The following is a 21,065-nucleotide window of genomic DNA, read 5'->3' as shown; positions in this document are numbered from 1 at the left end:
CAGAATAAAAAGTGAATGCCCAGACATTCCTATGCATCACTGTATAACTCCACTGCATGGCCAACCTAACCCCATCATATACGAACATGGTTTGTATCATGCATCGTTCTCTGATTCATGAAATAATTGAAAAATAAATATGCTATAACATGTACCGATAATGAAACTAAAAATATTTGTCTACATGCTAAGACCAAGTTGATTAATATGTACTCCAAAAATATTTTTAGTGATACTCAATTGGAACAGCTGATTCCTTGGGTTTGTGCCCTTATACGTGTATTTCTTGTAACGTAGAAGTTTCAAAACTTTGAAACTCAACAAAAGGAAAAAAAAATACTCAAAAACACAGGATAAAATAAAAATGTATGTACCGAAGCAAAATGATTAACATCACGATGATAATTAAGAATCTCTATGAATATCTATCTTGTGAAAGAAATTATGAAAACCTCGATAACAGAAAAGAAAGATTAGGATACACGAACTATCAAGATAAAAGATAGTCGGACCTAGCTTCACGATTCTTTAAATGAAGTCTTTAAGTCGTTAACATAATTATGTTTCTCAAAAGAAACCTAGGTTAATAAAGGACGACTCTAGTAAAGTGTCGGGGATTGAATTTCCTAGTTGTTTGAGTCTCTCTACTTAAAGACTTTCAAGATCAAAGGTCGCTTAAGATTCAAGCTAAGATATCTTCGGAATCAAGCAAACACTTTCTATGTCTTGATGAAACAGTGGTCAAGGTTTCATGTAATCATTTGAGAAATTTGACTTGAAATCACATAGTAGAAAATATACATTATGGTCATCCGTAACTGAACCGCGTATAATAACAATTCATGGTCGGTTAACCATTTGAATCATAAGCTTAGCCATAATCATTTAACACTTTAGACTTTAATCTTGATGCACAATCACAAGTAATTAAGTGATCAAATATGTCTTAGAGGTGTTTTCGAGAGTTAATCAAATGCCAAACGTATCGTAGAAAATAGTTTGAATGCATATGTTAGAGCATTGCTCGGTTGAACCCACCAAGCATTGGTATGTCAAGTTTGGTTGTCATATTTTAGTATCAAAACTCATCTAGAGTCGCTTGATTAAATACTAGAGTCAACTTCGTTTAGGTTAGACTAGAAAGTCTATGAATGTTGAGACGTACAAGTATTACTCCGAAGACCTGAAGAATGTGAAGAAGTAACGACTGCAACGACGACATCATCCTTCCTCTTGAGGTTAGTAATATATACTTGATCTTTTTTTGATTCCTAATGTATCTTTCAAGTCAGATTATATTGAAAACATAACATGTGAAGATGTAATACTCTAGTGGTTAGATTTGGTTATGACATAATGACCAAAGTGTCAAGGAAACTATTGAATTACGAAGTATAATGCTTATCTTTTGAACTTCGTAAAGACGATATCTACATAATCTATTATCTTTCTTTAAAATAAGGGACCTTCAAAACGCCACATGGTGCAACCATAATCATTTTGATTTGTGGTGAGGCCACCTCATTGTATCTCTCCATGTCATCGCCATATCATAGCCACCTCACCCAGAATCAAACGAAAAGACACGAGCAACACAACATATGAACACATACAAAGAAGGTTCTTAGTGATTCTTCATTCTTCACAGCGTTTCAGAAACGGTCAGGAAAAAAAGAAGTTGTGCAAGGTTTCACATTATACACCCCTGTTAAAATTATGAACATTGAGTCGCGTCTTTTCACCGTGTGAAATCACCCGAAGGGTATTTATCTTCCAATGATTATTTATCAAAGCATATCAGTAAAGAGAAATATAATTAATTATATCTAGGGATTTATAACAACAAAATATCCTCCATTATTTCCATTGTCGAAGATACGTCTAAAAAAACAAGAGAAAAGGGAATGAAAAACGAATGAAGATGTAAAGTTTGTGTGTGCGAACAAACCCAAGGAACTTGAAATACTTTGAATCTAATACAATATTAATTATTCACTTTCTCAACTGAACACGCTAAACTGTTGAGGAATCTTATCATTTTGTGTGTAGATGAATTAATTCAGAGAAAGGATAATATGGTTTCTCTTGGTTTTTAATGATGAGATTTTAAACAGTTCTTTTGATACATAAGTTGCAGAGAGATATCTAGAGAACTGACTAACATGTAAAGGACATACATCTTATATGAAGCGCATACATTGTATCAGATTTTTGGTAACCAGTTTGCTTATTACTATTAATATTGATGTGCAAATTATATAGGTGAAAATATGAGTTTTTTGAAGAAAATCTGCTGAGATTATTGATATTCAAGATTCTAAAATTATGTCTCTTGAAGAAAAACATGTTCAACTCATTGATGACTTGAGAAGTCTCTTGATCGAGAGCGGGAACTCTACAGTATCATTGAGTCATTCTCTAACAACATCGAAAATCTTGTTCAAGAAACTACTCTATAGCGTGAAAAGATTAGTGTTCTTGAGGATATTGTTAAAGAAGATTCAATTATAGAAAAACGTTTAATCGAGACTCATTCATCTGATCTGAACAACCTTCCTGTTGAAAAAGAGAAACTGGTTTCTTCACTCCTTCTAGTCCGGGAACAATGCAAATCCCTGAAAAAGGAAAACTCTGTTTTAATGAGTAAACCATCTTCTGTGCCTATCTCTAATACTCATGTGGTATCACCGTGCATGAAGAAAATTACTCCCAAGGAAGTATCTGCTAAGAAATGTTTACATAACTTGCAGTTTTCTAAAAGGGATACGAGTGTAAAATAGATTCTTCTGGTGTCTCTCTTCCACGAACCTGTTCCTTATGCGGGAAAAGAAATCATTATGATTCACATTGTTTTGCTAGAAAGAAATTGATTTCTGATCTTCAAAATATACTTCTTTTTACAGTCGATGGAGTAAATTGTCTGACGACATCTACAATGGATTTCATTCCTGCAGAAAACCGGATCTCTCATGCACAAGGTTTCCAAGGTCGCTCTTCTAGAAATCTCTATAAGAATCGTGTCCCTCTTCATGGTGCTAATATCTATGCAAATAATGTACACATTCATGGTGCTTATGATAATAAGTTTGATAAATCTAAGTCTAGGAGATGGAGATCTCTCAACTATGACCCCCTGGAACCAATATCTAGAGGTCCTATACTTAATCTTCAGAAAAATCCCTCTGATGGATATAATAAAAGGTTTATGTCTAATTCCTCTGGAATAAGAAATAACAGAAGGAAGGTAAGGAATACGAGGCTCAAACATTCAGATGGTATTTACAACTTGTCTCTTAATGTTCATGGTGGGATTACATCTCACTCTGCAACCTAGCTCTAGGTAATTTCATCTTGTATCTAACTTGAGAGTTGCAAGGATGATATTTGCGAGACGCTCGAGTCCTCTGTAGGTTACCATATGTCTTGTGTTTGAAATAGTTGTTTTCTTCTTTTGTGAATTTTGAGTCATATCTTGACTCCTAATAACCATTGTGTCTTTTTCATATGCTCTGATTTAAAGTAAATCTTATAATTATTGAGCCATGGAAATATGGCATATCTGAAAACAAAATGTATTTCCTTATTATTGGATCTATTCTGGTCCATTAACCTTCCATAACTGGTCCTCGAACGTCCGTGTCTTATGCTTGGGAGTTTATAGGGTTTTCATAACAATGGTGTCCTTCTCTTGTTCGTAAACATATATATATTATATTGTTTTTCATCCATAATAAAAATTTATATGGAGAACTCTTCAAGACCTCATGAAGTGGTGAATCTTGAGATGGAAGAAGACATTAAAGGATGCACGGTTCAAGAACTTGTCTTGAAAAAGATGATCGAAAGGAAAGAGTACAACTCCTGGATTGGTGAATCTGTTAAGTGATAGACACATTTTTGTGTCCGATTTGTCTCGATTCTATATATTGTTAGGGCTTATTTTTGTACTTATTATGGTGTTTTATTTATTTGTAGGTATTTTTGGCCAATAAACATTTTTGGAAAAAAATGGCTCGAAAAGTTGTCGGAAAGCACCCGGAGGACACTTGCTATTCGGACCCCCGATTTGGATAAGGGGCACCCCCATGACACCCCTTAAGGCAGCTGCTAAAGGCACCCCTACTATGGATAGGGGCGCCCCTTTATCTTCACCAGAATTTTGGCGGGAAAAACTGAATTCAAATTCAGTTTTGCAGCGGAATTTTCAGGCGAGATTTTGCTGGAGTTTTGGCCGGATTCAATTGGCCCTTTGGATTGGATATATCCTGTTATGACTAAACAGGGCTGGTAGGTGTGATTGGATCGAATGAGTTGGGCTAGATAAGCCGGAAGAAGAAACATAGGAGATGGATGTTTATCGAAGTTATGTTGATGACTAGGAGGAAATTTAGTCGGAGTTTGACGTGGAGATGGATTGGAATTTAGTTGATGAGTCAAAACAGGATTGGTATGAGCTTTAGATTCGACAAAACAGTGATAAATCTTCGGTTTGAGCGAAACATGGAAGTAAAGTTATTATCGGACTTTCTGGTTATATATATGGGAGTTGGCGAGATTCTGGAGAGGTTAACTATATTTGGGACTCTATTTTACCTTATTTGAGAAGTTTACAACTCACAGAACCGTATAGAGAAGCTTGGCAGGGAAAGAAATCCCGAGACTTGAGGTGGAGGAAAGATAAGAATAGCCGAAGATTTCTTGAAGTTCAATCGACCTGTGGGATGTAAAAGGAGTTGGGATATCTCATAGAAGACCTACGTACAATTTGGGGAAGTTTAGAACATAGAAGAGCATAAAAAACACCAAGTTGCAGAGATACAAGCGAGAGGAAGAAGAAGAACACATAACAGCAGTAAGAGACAGTCGCAGAATCCGTGGCCTTTTCTTTCAAATTCAATCATTTTGTCACAATTTCTGTAACAATTATTCAGAGTTCGCAACAGTTCTGTGTTAGGGTACTTTGTAACAGTGGTTCGTAACAATTATATCTGTTACAAACACGCTGTTTTATACCTTCTCTTCTTTTTAATCAACTTTTGAGCAACAAACATGTATTTTGAGCAAGTGGTTAATATAAGGAGCTAAACCCCATTTCTGAGGCGATAGAGGAAGCTATATTTCCAACAAAAAGTGGTATATTCTTACTTATTTATTTATCGCAATTATTTTTATGATTGTTTTTCCTTGAGTGAAAATTGTTGAATGATTCTTGTTAAGCAATTGTTATTTCTTTTGATAGAGCATGCTTGGACCTAGGTTTTTGATGTTCTATGCTTCGGATTTACACTTGTTATTTTGAGAATCTACGTGTTGCAATAGTTTAGAATCAAATTGAACGAAAAAATTGCATGAATATAAATATTGGATTGAATCACTTTGAACTTGGAGCTAAAGATTAAAGCAAAAAGAACAGAAAAGAAGACAATTTTATTTTAGACAAATTTAGTTTAGGGTTTGTTTATTTTCTTTTAGAAAAAAAAAACTGTATTAGGGTTTATTATTTTTGTAATTTTTCTTTTCTTTTTGGACTTTGGGACATTATTTTTTTATTACCCTACAGAAGGGCACTTTAAATATAAACTGTTTGCAGAGAAGGAGAACAATTACGATATTATCTCTACACCTTGGGTTCGTACACTTGACATCGGAGTCAGTGGCACGAGTCCACTACAACTGACTCATTCCCCGTTTGGAACGGGAGGTAAGATTCTAAACACTCGCGAATCCCCTGTCAGCGAGTTACTGGACTCCTTCGTATGCATATATGTTGAAGACTGAATACGTACATTTATTTTTCTAGTAAAGGGCAAGGCCTTCCATACAAGATAAGGGTTCGGATTTCATCACCGTTCTCTTCTTGCCCGCTTTAGGAACACGTAACCTACGCAAACCTAAGCCTAAAATTTTAACTAGAACGAGACCGATAGGGTAACGAGCTTAACAGGAAAGTCATTCGAAAAATATTGGTTACTCTTTTAAGCATACTTCGAAGTTCTTGATGGTTTCTGTAAGTTGAATGCGTGACTGTGTCACCTTGTAATACCGGTGAGGCCTTGGGTATCAAAGCTCCACCGAGCTTCCCTCGCCTCTATTCAACTTACGTTAACTCGGATTGATTCTAGAGGGGTTTGCTTAAATTGTAACGAATTCCCGTTCGAAGGATTAGAAGCTGGTCTAGAAACAATCTAAGTGGAGCCATCATGCTTTTTGTTTGCTATAAATCAATAGGTTTGATTTAGTTGAGTCGGCCTTGATCTGTGTTTGCTTACCCTTCCAATTTAGAAAATTCTATTGTATTCCTGAACGTAAAAGAGACGCACTAGGTAGATTTGTTAAAGAGAAACCTAGTAGTTCGAAGCGTCTCGATTACCTTAATCTAGAGAGTCCGACTTTTGAAGAGTCTGTTTTTGAACGTCCTTTGACTGAGGAGAGAATCCTTGTTGCTCCGATAGCGCCAGAAATGGCAACTTTGAAAGCTTTGTTGAATCCAACTAGGACTACTCGTCCCTCATGTATCAGGTTAGCTGAGACGGAAGCAACTTATGAACTTAAACCTGGGACCTTACAGCTGCTCCCAATCTTTTTAAGGAAAGAAAATGAAAACCCTTATTTCCATGTTAGGGACTTTGAGGAAATTTTTAGTACCCTCAGGATTAGAAACCTAGATGATGATGCTTTGAAACTTAGGTTATTCCCATTTTCCCTGAAAGATAAAGCTAAATCGTGGCTATATAGTTTGGCTTCCGGGTCAATCGAAACGTATGAACAACTTACATCTGCCTTTTTGAACAAGTTTTTCCCTAGGCACAAAACATCGTCTATTAGGACGCAAATCTGCACGTTTTCTACAGGAGGGAGAAACTTTGTATAGGTATTTGGAAAGGTTCAATGATTTATTAGCCCAATGTCTTCATCGTGGTTTAGAAAAGGTTAGGTTAGTTCAGATCCTTTATGAGGGTTTAGATTATCCCACCACAACCACATTAGAATCTATGTGTACTGGAGGATTTGAGAACCAAACAGTTGATGACGCGATGACATATTTGCATGAAGTCGCCGAAAAAACCCAACAATGGGAAAGTAGTAGGGGACCCCAGAAAACAATTCTTCTTAGCAGAGGAAACGTTAATAGGGTAGAAGGAGGCTATGAATCAGATGCCAAAATTGCTGCTATAGCGAAAAGGTTAGAAGCTTTAGAAGTGGGTAACACTAGTGGTAGATTGGAGCCTTTTTGGGAAGGCCAGAATAATGAAGAGCAAGCCAATGCTCTATATAATAACACTAGGTTTGATAATCGTCAGAAGTTTGACCCATATTCAGAAACCTATAATCCTGGTTGGAGAAACCATCCGAACTTTTCATGGTCTAAGGGCCAGAGTCAGGGTCAGTCTAATAATTCTAATGCTCCCCCAGGTTTTGGCTACACTAGGAATACATCAGGCCCAGAAAATAAAATGACTAGCTTAGAGGAATCTATTAAGATGTTAGCAAAAACTCAGGAAATGTTAGCACAGAGCCATGTTAGTTTTCAACTGGAAAACAAGCAGAATTTTCAAACTAATGCTCAGAGCCTTGCTAAGTTAGAACTTCAAGTCGGCCAAATAGCTAAGACCTTAAGTGAGAGAGATAATGGTAGGTTCCCTAGTCAGACTAATCCCAATCCTAGAGGAGTTCATGAAGTAGGTACAAAACCATCGAATCAATTGAATGCTATTAGAACCCTTAGGAGTGGTAGAATAGTAGACAATCAGGTAACCATGCCCGATAGTGAACATACTGTAGTTCACCCCTCAGGACCACTATCTAAGGAAACTGATAAAATTTCTGATGATGCCAACTCAGTTCCTGAGAGGTCTGATTCTGTGCCTAGAGCCCCATTTCCTCAGTTATTAGTACCAACAAAGAAGGAATCTAACTTTAATGACATAGTGGAGGTTTTTAAGCAAGTTACCATAAACCTTCCTTTATTAGATGCAATTAGGCAACTTCCTGCTTATGCCAAGTTCCTTAAGGATATGTGTACGCGAAAGCAAAAACTTAGCTTCCATAAGAAAGCCTTTTAGCTAGTCACGTAAGTTCAATCATTCAGAACACCACAACTCCAAAGTACAAAGACCCAGATTCTCCTACCATTGCTTGCACAATAGGTAACTTCCGGGTAGAAAAAGCTTTACTTGACTTAGGAGCCAGTGTGAACTCACTGCCATTCCATGTATACTTACAGCTAGGACTTGGTGAAATGAAACCTACTCAGATGACACTGCAGTTAGCTGATAGGTCTGTTAAAATCCCTCGAGGTGTTATCGAGGATGTTCTTATTGAGGTCGACAAGTTTATTTATCCAGTGGATTTCGTGGTCCTAGATACCCAACCTGTCCCTGACCCAGAGAACCAGATACCTGTGATTTTAGGTCGCCCATTTTTAGCTACGTCTAATGCGATCATTAACTGTCGAAATGGTGTGATGAGTTTATCTTTTGGTAATATGACTATGGAGATGAACATTTTTAATGTCAGTAAGCTACCTCATGAGCTAGATGACACATGTGTTGAAGAGGTAAACATGATAGAAGCCTTAGTTCAAGAGTCATTACCAAACATTTTGTTTGAAGACCCATTAGAAAGTTGTCTATCGCAATTTGGTTTAGATTTTGACGACGATAGCACTATTGAACATGTGAATGCTCTATTAGATTCTACCCCCGTGTTAGACACTGATAGATGGAAAGCTAGGTTCGAACCATTACCAGTTTCTGAGACTACCCTAATTCCTTCTTTAGAAAAGCCCCCGAAGTTGGACGTTAAACCACTACCCGATACTCGAAAGTATGTGTTTTTAGGCCCATCTGAGACTTTACCTGTGATTGTAGATTCCGATTTGGATAGTGATCAGGAAAGTAGGCTAGTAAATGTACTTCAAGACAATAAGGAAGCTTTAGGGTGGACTATAGCATACATTAAGGGTATAAGTCCTACTGTGTGTATGCATCAGATTCATTTAGAGGAAGACTCCAAACCTTCTAGGGAGATGCAACGTCGACTGAACCCTAACATGAAAGAGGTAGTTCGAAAAGAGGTGCTTAAGTTGTTAGATGCGGGTATTATTTACCCAATTTCAGACAGTAAGTGGGTCAGCCCTGTTCAGGTTGTCCCCAAGAAATCAGGTATCACTGTAGTCCAGAATGATAATAATGAATTAATCCCAACCCGAGTGACCACGGGATGGCGTGTGTGTATTGACTATAGGAAATTGAACAAGGTCACAAGGAAGGATCACTCTCCCCTTCCTTTTATCGACCAAATGCTAGAGCGATTAGCTGGACATAGTCACTATTGCTTCTTAGATGGATACTCCGGTTATAATCAGATCGTTATTGCCCCAGAAGACCAAGAGAAAACCACTTTTACCTGTCCCTTTGGTACCTTTGCGTATAGACGCATGGCTTTCGGGTTATGTAATGCCCCTGTGACTTTTCAGCGTTGTATGATGAGCATATTTTTTGATATGGTAGAACGGTTTTTAGATGTCTTTATGGATGATTTTTCAGTGTTTGGTTCATCTTTTGATGAGTGCTTGCATCATTTGACATTAGTGTTGATTAGCTGTAAGGAAAAGAATTTAGTGCTTAATTGGGAAAAATGCCATTTCATGGTTGAATAAGGAATTGTCTTAGGGCACATTGTTTCTCCAAAGGGTATAGAGGTAGACAAAGCCAAAATTGACCTTATTAAGACTCTACAGGTCCCAAAAACCGTAAAAGATATTCGGTCATTCTTAGGGCATGCAGGTTTTTACCGTCGATTCATTAAGGATTTTAGCTTGATTTCTAGACCTCTTTGCAATTTGATTGCAAAAGATGTTAAGTTTGTCTTTGATGATGCTTGCTTAAAGGCTTTTGATAAGCTTAAAACTTTACTCACTACTGCCCCGATAGTCCTGGCACCCAACTGGAACCTACCCTTTGAGATCATGTGTGATGCTTCAGATTATGCTATAGGCGTTGTGCTAGGTCAGCGATAAAACAAATTACTCCATGTGATTTACTATGCTAGCAAAACTCTGAATGATGCCCAAATGAACTATACAATTACCGAGAAGGAATTGCTAGCCATCGTGTTTGCCTTGGATAAGTTTAGATCTTATTTATTAGGTTCTAAGATCGTAATCTATACTGATCATGCTGCTTTGAAATACCTTTTGTCTAAGAAGGATACCAAACCTAGATTGATTAGATGGATCCTTTTGTTACAAGAATTTTGTCCAGACATTAGAGACAAAAAGGGTGCATAGAATGTGGTAGCAGACCACTTGTCTAGGCTAGTTGTTAGTTCCCCTAATAATTCCCTTCCTATAAGGGATAGTTTTCCTGATGAAAAATTGTTTTATGTTTCCCAATCACCTTGGTATGCAAATATAGTGAATTATCTTGTTACTGGTCGAATGCCTCAACATTGGGGTAAGCAAGATCGTTCTAGGTTTTTAACCGAGGTTAAGCATTTCTTTTGGGACGATCCTTATCTGTTTAAGTATTGTCCGGACCAGATTATTAGGAGATGTGTATGTGTATGTGAGAGTGACTAGTCTAGTATTATCTCTTTTTGTCATGAACATGCATGTGGGGGTCATTTTAGTGCTAAGAAGACTGCTGCTACGATTTTGCAGTGTGGATTTTACTGGCCTTCGTTGTTTAAAGATTCCCATAGTCATTGTGTTTCTTGTGAGCGTTGCCAGAAGTTAGGAACCATTTCCCGTAGAAATATGATGCCTTTGAACCCTATTTTAGTGATTGAGGTCTTTGATGTGTGGGGCATTGATTTTATGGGTGCATTTCATATTTCGTTTGGTTATCTTTACATACTTGTCGCTGTAGACTATGTGTCTAAGTGGGTTGAGGCGGTTCCGTGTAAAACGAATGACCACAGGGTCGTAGTCCAGTTTTTGAAAGAGAATGGTACGCCGCGAGCTATAATTAGTGATGGAGGTTCACACTTTTGTAATAGACCGTTTGCTCTTTTAATGAAACAATACGGTATTACCCATAAAGTAGCAACCCCATATCACCCACAAAATAGTGGTCAGGTAGAGGTCTCCAATAGGGAAATTAAGCGTATTTTAGAGAAAACAGTTAATCCTAATAGGAAAGACTGGTCATCGAGGCTTACTGATGCCTTATGGGCTTATCGTACTGCGTTTAAGACACCCATTGGAATGTCACCTTATCGTTTAGTGTTTGGAAAGGCATGTCACCTGCCCGTTGAGTTAGAGCATAGAGCCCATTGGGCTATGAAGAACCTAAACTTTTCACTTGATAAGGCAGGAGCTCACAGAAAACTCCAGCTTAATGAGTTGGACGAGATTCGTAGAGATGCATACGATAGTGTTAAGGAGTATAAGAACAAAATGAAACTTGTACATGATAAGAGTATTTTACGAAAGTCATTTTCTCCAGGTCAAAAAGTTCTTCTGTATGACACTCGTTTGCATCTATTCCCCGGGAAGTTGCGCTCTCGGTGGACCGGTCCTTTTGTGGTCTGTACTGTTTTTTCTCATGGCGCTGTTGAGATTGAGACACCAGATGGTAGTAGTTCTTCGAAGGTTAACGATCAGCGATTGAAGCCCTTTTTAGAGCCTTTTCCTATAGGTGATGTTGAGGAGGTCCCTCTGGAGGACCTTGTTTACCTTGATTGACCATCGAGGCAATTTTGTATGTTGTATATTATTTTTGTAGGTTTTTGGTTACACTTCACCCAGGTACTATCTTTCCGACTTATCTCTTTACTATTTCCTCATGTTACTTATATTTTTGGTATTGTTCTTTAATTAGAAACATTGAGGACAATGTTAGATTTAAGTTTGGGGGTGGGGTAGAATTTTTTGTTACTTTTTAGTTGCATAATTAAACTCCAGAGCCTAGAAATTTATGCCTATTAAGGATGGCACTAACCAATCTAAGTGGATGGAAGCATTTTGGTTGTAGGAGTTTAGGAACCAATCTCACTAGATGGCAACATCTAAAGAGTCTATTCATAAAAGCACAGAGCTCAGGTGTTAGAGATAACATGATAGTTTCACCATATCTCGTTGAGTCCTTTTCACTTCTATTTTTGTTTTGTTTTTAAACTATGTTTCTCTAAGTGATTAGGTGGGGCTCACGATTCAAGTTGTTACCAATGTTAGGGTGAATTAGAGTGATTGAGATACAAAAAAAAAAAAAAAAAAAAAAAAAAAAAAAGAAAAGAAACTGAGACCAGACCATCAGACCAACTGGAATAAATTCAATAAATGTGTCCGATTTGTCTCGATTCTATATATTGTTAGGGCTTATTTTTGTACTTATTATGGTATTTTATTTATTTGTAGGTATTTTTGGCCAATAAACATTAAGTTGTCGGAAAGCACCCGGAGGACACTTGCTATTCGGACCCCATGTTTGGATAAGGGGCACCCCCAGGACATCCCTTAAGGCAGCTGCTAAAGGCACCCCTACTCTGGATAGGGGGCGCCCCTTTATCTTCACCAGAATTTTGGCGGGAAAAACTGAATTCAAATTCAGTTTTGCAGCGGAATTTTCAGGCGAGATTTTGCTGGAGTTTTGGCCGGATTCAATGGGCCCTTTGGATTGGATATATCTTGTTATGACTAAACAGGGCTGGTAGGTGTGATTGGATCGAATGAGTTGGGCTAGATAAGCCGGAAGAAGAAACATAGGAGTTGGATGTTTATCGAAGTTATGTTGATGACTAGGAGGAAATTTAGTCGGAGTTTGACATGGAGATGGATTGGAATTTAGTTGATGAGTCAAAACAGGATTGGTATGAGCTTTAGATTCGATAAAACAGTGATAAATCTTCGGTTTGAGCGAAACATGGAAGTAAAGTTATTATCGGACTTTCTGGTTATATATATGGGAGTTGGCGAGATTCTGGAGAGGTTAACTATATTTGGGACTCTATCTTACCTTATTTGAGAAGTTTACAACTCACAGAACCGCATAGAGAAGCTTGGCAGGGAAATAAATCCCGAGACTTGAGGTGGAGGAAAGATAAGAATAGCCGAAGATTTCTTGAAGTTCAATCGACCTGTGGGATGTAAAAGGAGTTGGGATATATCATAGAAGACCTACGTACACTTTGGGGAAGTTTAGAACATAGAAGAGCATAAAAAACACCAAGTTGCAGAGATACAGGCGAGAGGAAGAAGAAGAACACATAACATCAGTAAGAGATAGTCGCAGAATCCGTGGCCTTTTCTTTCAAATTCAATCATTTTGTCACAATTTCTGTAACAATTATTCAGAGTTCGCAACAGTTCTGTGTTAGGGTACTTTGTAACAGTGGTTCGTAACAATTATATCCGTTACAAACACGCTGTTTTATACCTTCTCTTCTTTTTAATCAACTTTTGAGCAACAAACATGTATTTTGAGAAAGTGGTTAATATAAGGAGCTAAACCCCATTTCTGAGGCGATAGAGGAAGCTATTTTTCCAACAAAAAGTGGTATATTCTTATTTATTTATTTATCGCAATTATTTTTATGATTGTTTTGCCTTGAGTGAAATTTTTTTGAATGATTCTTGTTAAGCAATTGTTATTTCTTTTGATAGAGCATGCTTGGACCTAGGTTTTTGATGTTCTATGCTTCAGATTTACACTTGCTATTTTGAGAATCTACTTGTTGCAATAGTTTAGAATCAAATTGAACGAAAAAATTGCATGAATATAAATATTAGATTAAATCACTTTGAACTTGGAAAATAGTGGAATCTTAGCCTCAGTGTTCTTTTAATATTGATATCAACTTTGATTGAGTTTGCTATAATTTTTAGTGAGTTTTCTATTTTAATATTAGAATTTAAGTCTAATTAATATCCTTCGCAAGTCTGAGAATCGAACCACTTTTACCACTATCTACAAATCACATCATTAAGGATTTAATTCATTCTCAGAATAACTCAAAGGTCGAATTTGCAAATCTTCAACTGCAAATAAATCATCTCTTTGATGGTCAGACCAAAATCCTTGAAAATCAAAAGGTATTGATACAGAACCAGAAAAACTCATATCTGATTGCATCAAAGCCAGATAACTTGCTCGCATTGTAGATCGAAAGGTGAATGTTCTAACTCGTAAGCATGAAGTTTCTACGGTCAAAAGGATCAAGGATATCGAAAATACCTTTTATGATGGTGTCATGGAGAGGTATGGAGTTATCAAATAAGCCTGATTTTAGTTATGACTAGGAAAATTCTTATGAGAATTTATTCTTGTATTTTTAAGAAGGATAACTAGAGTTTGGAATAGCAATTATTGTGATTACACATAGCTATTGCCAACGATTTTCATCTTGCAATGTTTTAGATTTATTTATTTAAATTCTAAGTTATTTGGAAGATGATTTTGCAGTATTAATCTTTATTGGTTTCGTATATTTCAAATAATGTTATGGGATATGTGTGTTTACGTCTGTGAACTATGATTGTCCCATATATGTCAAAAGTTAAGTCTATTATGTCTTTATGAAAATATTGATAAAAGATAGAATGAACTTTTGAATATTCCGCAGTATTGATCTTTCCCTGATCCACTTCTATGTGAAAGTATTGTATGTCTTTATGCAAACTAATCATTAAGGTTCCCCGGTGGTTAATTTAATTGAGTTTACTGGATACAAATTCATGTTTCATGCGATTTGTTAATGTCCAAACAAATCTTTCTTTTCTTTTAAAAGTGAGGTCGCTCTTGTTGTTCTTTCGGGAATGACATTTTATGGGGGAGAGTTATTAATTGAACTTGTGCTTAATTGCCAAATCTTTGTGGGGAGAGTGACTGTGGAATATTGTAGGAGTTATCTTGTATCTTTATAATAAAATCCTTGAGGAATACACTAAGTTTCGACTATATAAAATCATCAAAACAAAGTTGATATGTTCTCCTTTAGTCATGAATAATCTCTTTGGGAATCTCATTATGATCCCGCTATTTTTCGTACCTTTGCCGATTTATATTGACAAAAAGGGGAAGAATTATTTTGTAGTTCACATTACATACATATGGGTTACGGATCGTTATGCAAGGGGGAGTGGTTTTCATTGTGAGATGAAGTATTGACTAAGGGGGCGTGATACATATACCGTAGTATTATTGTCAAAGTTGTGATACAATTGAACTTTGATGCTGTGTAATAATACTATGACACTGTATACAATAATTGAGAACATCTGTTTTCTTATTGTTATGACTACGGATCTTCAACAACTATGATGCTGAGTTGAACACGTTCAGAATCACTGGAGTACTTGGAGTGACGAAGAATTCAAGGAACGTTGAAGAACCAAGGAAATCAAGCATTCGGATGAGAAGCTACAAAGTCTATTTATTTTGTAATCCATATGTATTGATAGTTTTGTCACCGAAAGTGACAAAGGAGGAGATTGTTACAGCGCTGCTCGGTCGAACTCGCAAGCGTTGTTATCTCAAGCTTGTTTGTCAAGTTTAGTTGTCAAAACTATAAGTCTTGATTTCTAGTCTACATATAGCTATGTCTCGGATTAGGATAAAATGTGTAGTTGAGTTTTAGACTTCACGGCGTTCATCGATTGAATATGAAGATCTACTAAGGGGAGCTTGGAGGAACTTCATCAACAAAAGGTATGTGGAGACTTGAACTCATCTATCACTCATAAGTCTATTCTATTCTATCTTCTATTGAGACTAAGTCGTATATCTATATAGACTTTACATTATACACATTTGATATCTCGAGCTGAGTTGAACTCGCTTATATCTTTCTCGAAATATGTGTTGGAAAACTTTTTGGTTTAACTACATTCATCATTATTCTTGACGAAAGTCAAAAGATGATCATGTGAAAATTGCCTTGTAACATCTTACATGATTTGTGTGAGACAGTCATTTGATGTAGACTCGGATTGTTTCGTATTGATCATTCGATCACTTGAAATTGCTTATAAGCTAATGGTTTGTGTGGGACAGCTATTGTCGTCTTCTAAGAATGTTGAAATGATTGAAATGGGAGTTTAGAACAATTAATCATTGTCTGGATATAACATATTATGCATACCCATATGCAAACTGTTGTAAGAATGATTCAGGTCCGGGATCCAAGTATGCATACCCGTAGGCGAACGGTTTAAACTGTCAAAACTGGGGAACTAATTTTGCGTCCCCGTTTGCAAACTGTTTCACCTGAATTCGGTCTGGAACGACAGTATGAGTACCCGTTTGCGAACTGTCGGAAAAGATCAAGTCCGGAACTTAAGTTTGCATACCCATTTGCAAACTTATGTGGTTAAGTTCTAAATTCGGTTAAGTATGATTTCATACTCATGAACAAATACATTTATATATTAAGGAATGCAATCTTTGCAAACCGTGGCTAAAATGTTCATGAACTGATTCTTTTGAATCAATCCGATTTTGCTTCAATTGTGTCTTGTATACTTCTATGAGAATATAAACAATTGAACAACTCTATGAGTAACACAATTAGATTCATTTGATTATCATTTGATTTAGAAATGTTAAAATGAACATGGTTAATACAAAAGTGTTCATATGGATAACTTCGGTTAACTGTTATTGAGCCAACTCAATATACATGTTTAGGTACGTTTACCCATATCTAAATGAAGGTATATTTCATTTGTGTGGAACAATCTAAGACCATCTAACAGCGGAGAGATATTTCTTTGGTTTTAAGCAAACTTAGCTTTGAATCTTAAATCAGGATTTCATGTAACGGTGAATATTGATTGCTTTGTCTCAAAGCTATCAAACCCTGATTTGAAGACTATATAAGGGAAAACTCTAACAACTGGGAAACCTAATCCCCACACCTCTTATGTGATACTAGTTGCGACTAGAGTCAATTCTCCTTTAACCTAGGTTTTTCCTAAAACCATTATAGGTTAACGACTCAAAGACTTCATTGGGATTATGAAGCCAGGTCCAACTATTTTCTCCGTAGTTGCGTGTTCTGATCTTACTTGTTCTATCGTATTGAGTATTATCTTCTCTAAGATTTGTTCGAGATTTATCTCTGATAGGTAAGATATAAAAAGTAATCACAAAGCTCTTCATCTCATTCTTTGTGATACCACAATAACTTGTTCTACTACCATATAGTTAAGTTATTGTGAGGTGATTGATATTTCTAGTCTGTTCTTCGGGAATATAAGATCGGATTATCAATCGGTTTCTGTTTACCTTGATTTATCAAAAGACGGAACAAAAACTTCGGAGTTATTTATGTGGGAGACAAATTTATCTATCAGAATAGACTTTTCTGTGAGAGACAGATTTGTTTATCACGTCTTCGACTTTGGGTTTAGCAACTCTTAGTTATGGGTGAGATCAGCTGAGGGAATCAAGTGCGTAGAGTCTTGTTGGGATTCAGAGACGTAAGGAACGCGACTATACCTTAATCAGTGTGAGATTGGTTCGGGCTCAACTACATTCCAGTCTAAAGTTAACTTATAGTAGGCTAGAGTCTGTAGCGGCTTAATACAGTATGGTGTTCAAATATGGACTAGGTCTCGGGGTTTTTCTGCATTAGCGGTTTCCTCGTTAATAAAACTTCTGGTGTCTGTGTTATTTCTTTTCCATATTATATTTTCTATATAATTGAAATATCACAGGTTGTGCGTAGTTCAATCAATTGGTAAATCCAACCTTTGGTTGTTGATTGAAATTGATTGACACTTGAACATTGGTTTTTGATACCGTTCAAGTTGTTTCTCATAATAATCAGGCTCGCGGATTTCTATCTGTTTGATTTGTTGATTACATTGAGAAACAGACATATAACTCTTGGATATATTTCTCTTGATTGAGTCTGACTGTCTAGTTGATTCTCTTGAAATTATATTGGAGTTAGTCCGTACAGATTTCCTAACAAAATATTGGGTGTGGTTGTTAGACCCCCGCTTTTTCAAGGTAGAACCTATCTTAACTTGTTAAGATTTATGGTATAACCGGCCATATCCTATATAATATAGCTAGTTGTAATCGGTCATGAGATACATTAGAAATCAAGGTGTAACCGATCACAAGCTATATTGGAATGCAAGTTGTAACCAGTCACAAGATGGAAAGGAAGGTGTAACCGGTTACAACCTGGTTTGGGAAACATGGTATAACCGATCACAATTTACATTGTGAGGTTGGTACAACCGAACCCAAGATGTAAAACCGAGTTTCCAATATTCACATATCTCTGTATGTTTTGTGTGAAGCTTGGAATTAAGGTTTGCTAAGAAACTTCTAGATGTCGACATTATTTGAACATGTACATAACTATTATCATTTATTGTTCAAAGATATTCCTTGATGCTCAAGGTGATCCCATGTCCGAAAAAGTGAAAAGCATTTAATTATGATTTTCATCATATATATTTTAATTACCATTAATTAAAGCATATCCTCTGGAAAATATTATTATTTAATGTGCTAGACTAATAATAGAAGTTTTTTATGAGATTTTTCGGAAAATATGGTTTGGCATTTAAGTGGAAGTAGGAAAACCAAAATTAGGTACTTTAATGATAATATCTTGAGAATATTTTTGGTTTTGGAATTTCCTTGTTGTCCAAACAACCTTGGTGTATGAATATTTGAGTTTGTATTTCTTGCAAACTATCCTAAGAGCCATACAAACTTCATTCTTGTTGTTTATGGTAGAGTCGTCTATCCGTAGAGGAAAGTATCCTAATTAGGTGAAATCTCTTACGACTGCTCGTTTAAAGACTTCTGTGGGATCAAGAAGCTTTACGAGTACAATTGGTGGGAAACTAGATAATTGCATTGTTATTGTAGTTTTTTATTATTGATTTGATTTACTAACGGTTGTTGAAACTTTGTTTGAACCTAGTTTGTTTATTCTTGAGAATCTTGTCTCTGATATAAGATTCACTCAAACTAGATCAAAGTATTGACGGGATCTTTAGAACCATTTTTGGATCTAAAGACATCTTGTGATAATTCATTGTTGACAGACTCCGTTCTGTGTGTGATTTATCAAAAGAGATTTCAAGTGGTGTTGTACAGGTTATTGAAGACAAACGAAGATTTGAAGATGACGAATTTTTTCTTATTAGTTTTTAGTATCTTGTGATTTGTGTGCACAAACCTTGAACGGCTGGGATCAAACTAGAATTAATTTATCTTTGATAGACTTGATTGATTAGCTACGTGAGATCGGCATCCCCTTATAGTTTCTCTTTGAGTTCTATATTGATTGATTGCAAATATGTAGTTTGATTATTTCGGTAATCAAAGGATAGATTGATCTAACCAGACAAAGGAGTTTATTAGATTAAACATCCTTTGTCAACAACTCAAATATCTTCTAGCAAGATTGATTAAAGTGGTTACCAAACTGATTATTCCTTTGCTGTTTGGAATACGATCCAAAGGACTTTCTATTCACGTGCGTGACTTTAGAAGTCGAAGGCGCAGGGATACTAAGGAAACTAAGTATATAGGGGTGATCTTCTTGGTCTAAACTATACGAAGTTGGTATTATATTTTGTATAGCGGCTTAATTATGAGAGTATTCAAAACTGGACGAGGTCCTGGGGTTTTTCTGCATTTGCGGTTTCCTCATCAAAAAAATCTTGCTGTACCATTTACTTTATTATTCCGCAATTATATTTGTTTTATATATTTTAAAGTAAATTGCACTTGTACGTTAATCCTAACACTTGATATTTATCATATAGAGTTTCGGTTCTTACCGAAGATATTATCAAGTGATCACTTCGTTGTCGTATCGTATCGATCTTGAATCCATAATCAATCGCACAAGTGATCTTGTTATTGTATTGTCTCGATATCGTATCATAGACGATCACACAAAGCGTGTACCGAAATTGTTGTATTATCTCGATGATCGGTGCATAATATGTTCTAGATCATTTTGTCGTGTTTTATCATAGCTCAAGTGTTGCAATGCCCTATTTTAAAACAAATTTTGCATTTTCGGTTTCCAAGCATCAATAATCTTACTTATTTAAATAATGATAATTTTTGTTTGATTTAATTTTTAGGAAAATAAATAGAGCATGGTTAACAGAGCTATGACTCTATGAGGAGAGTGGAAATCTGGACCAAATGATGGCTAAGAAGTTGAAGGAAACTGAAGTGCGGCAGTGATATCACTGGACTTGCATGAGTTGAAGTGAAATCCCAGATTCGGTTCACGTATTAGACAAGGAAGCCAAGAAAAAGTTTCAGGCTTGTATACCTAAGCAAGATGTATATGCTTAACACCAAGGTGGCCCCCTTAATACTTTCCTATTTCTTTTCCTAAGACTAGAAACATATTTTCTCTTGCTTTCCCAATTACAAAAAAAATCATTCTTAACCAGACCGCATTAAAAAACAATGCAAAAACCGCCCCTCCACATGGGGGTGGGTCCCACCCTGAATGGTGATTAACAGGGGTACTTTAGGATCTCCATGAGAAGAATGTGAGGGGTGTAGTTTTTGTGCTGTTTTTCATTCGGTCTGTGAAGAATTTTTGTTACAAAAACCACCTTCTGAATATTGTTATCCCATATTTGTTTCCCAATTTCGTATAGATCTTGTCAATCCGGTCTCTGAAGTTTCTCACTCTCTCCCTCCCTCTTTTAATCACCTTGAACCAATGTTTAAATTGCTACACCTAGTCTATAGAGTATGGGGTATGATGTAGTTACTGTTATAAGTATGGATATAACTTCTAAATCAAGGTTTTCTGGCATGTAGGAAAGTTCAGGTAGCGCAGTCGATGACAACATAATGGATGGTAGTGGTTGTCTCAGTTTCATGTCTACATCAAATGATGAGTTGTAAAGGAGTGAAATAAATCCTTAATTTTATATGAATTGTTCTTTTCGGTGGGATTGAGGAGTTGGGGGAAAATCCTGGATAAATGGGGTTGAAGTTGTATTTTGAAAAGGCATGCCCGGAGTAGCCGATGCAGCAACATGCAGTAGTTTAGATTTTTATTTCAATATTTGTGATGTTCTAAAAAATCTCTGCTAGGGAAGAAATGAAACCCTT

The sequence above is a fragment of the Papaver somniferum genome, chromosome 2 (assembly GCF_003573695.1).
Source record: "Papaver somniferum cultivar HN1 chromosome 2, ASM357369v1, whole genome shotgun sequence".
Classification (NCBI taxonomy): Eukaryota; Viridiplantae; Streptophyta; class Magnoliopsida; order Ranunculales; family Papaveraceae; genus Papaver; species Papaver somniferum.
The sequence above is the reverse complement of the archived record's forward strand: the minus strand, read 5'-3'. Positions refer to the sequence as shown.